This window comes from Poecilia reticulata, linkage group LG18 (genome assembly GCF_000633615.1).
Source record: "Poecilia reticulata strain Guanapo linkage group LG18, Guppy_female_1.0+MT, whole genome shotgun sequence".
In the NCBI taxonomy this organism is placed as follows: domain Eukaryota; kingdom Metazoa; phylum Chordata; class Actinopteri; order Cyprinodontiformes; family Poeciliidae; genus Poecilia; species Poecilia reticulata.
This window is the reverse complement of record NC_024348.1, coordinates 5,478,485-5,480,060: the sequence shown is the minus strand read 5'-3', so window position 1 is coordinate 5,480,060 and position 1,576 is coordinate 5,478,485.

Genomic DNA, 1,576 nt, shown 5'->3' with positions numbered 1-1,576 from the left:
CGGCTTTTGAGGATGAAATAGGAAGTAAAATTAGAAATTGTTTAAGGGGATTTGTCGAAATTCAAAAGAATTGCAGTGATTGTCTAGAAAAAATGAAATACAGAAAATGTTAAGGAGATTGGTCAGATTTGGGGGAAAGCTGGGATAACTGGTGAAAACAGCAAGCCCGCGCAAAATTTGCGATTGACGAGGCAAATTTCCATTAACAGATCCAATCGCATCATGGTAACTTCCTGGAGGGACTGAATTTTCTCTTTCAGACTTAATGATTCCTTCATGTGCCACTTTCTATAAGGTACACCATTAACAACCTGCTAGATTGTTGTCTTTAGAACCAGCCTCATTATCTGGGTCTTTCATGTGGCATAGATTCAAGGAGGAATCAACATCAGAAATGTTTCAAAGAGAGTTGGACCCATTATGACATAAAAGCGTCTCGCAGTTGCTGCAGATTTGGCAGGTTCTCATCCGTGGTGTGGATTTCTCTACGTCTCCAATCCGCTCTGTTGAATTCAAGTCTGGTGACTGTGGAAGCCACTGGAGTTCTGCAAACTCATTGTTGTGCTCAAAATACCCAGACTAAGATGATTTGATCTCTGTGGCATGGTACTTTAACCTGCTGGCCGTAACACCCAGAAGATTGGTCATTGCTTAAGTAGCACTAAGCAGTCCAGAGGATGCCAGATAATTATAGTCTAGGTCATTTTTCGCCATCAAAATCACTTTTTGGCAAGAAAATGACTTGGGTCATTATTCTTATTAAGGTGACAATATGCACCATTACACCACCAACAATCTGAACAATTAAGATTTGTGTTGCTTACCCCACATTCTGGCCTTACCATGTACATGTAGCAGCTTAAATCAAGATTCATCGGACCAAGCAATGCCGTTCCAATCTGCTATGGTCCATTTCTGGAGTACTTGTGCATAATTTCCTTTTAGCATCACTTTTTTTTGCACCTAGTGTAACATTCTGCTGAGACCCATCTGCTTCAAGCTGGTGTTTCCACCTCCCTTCATAATAAAGTGTTTATATAAGCTACATCTGCCTTTCCCCCATCAGGAACCAATCTGTCCGTTCTTCTTCTCTGATGTCCGACATCGGAAAAGCATTTCTGTCCACACAACAGTTGCTAATTACATCTTTTTTCTTTTTCTTTTTCAGACCATTCTCTGGAAACACTAGAGACGGCTGTGTGAATATCCCAGTATTTTTAAGACACTACCAGCCAGACTACAGTGGCCCTCTTGTATTAGAGGGGGTCAGGGGCTTCAGCAAATAGCGAAACTCCGCAAATACTTCCACTAATAAACACGGTGGAAACCATCTTAGTACTACCACAGAAGCTAAAACCTATAGGCTTTGTGGGATGCAGCCAAACTCCAGCGAGGTAAATAAAAGGCAAACAAACTACAAATGGAGGAATGTTCCTGTTTTTAAAACAAAGACATTGTGGAAGTGATGTATATCTGTGATTTTCTTGACTGGTGCTGTTCTGGCATTGATTCAGCCCCTTCAACCACTCACACACACACACACACACACACACACACACACGCACACACACACACA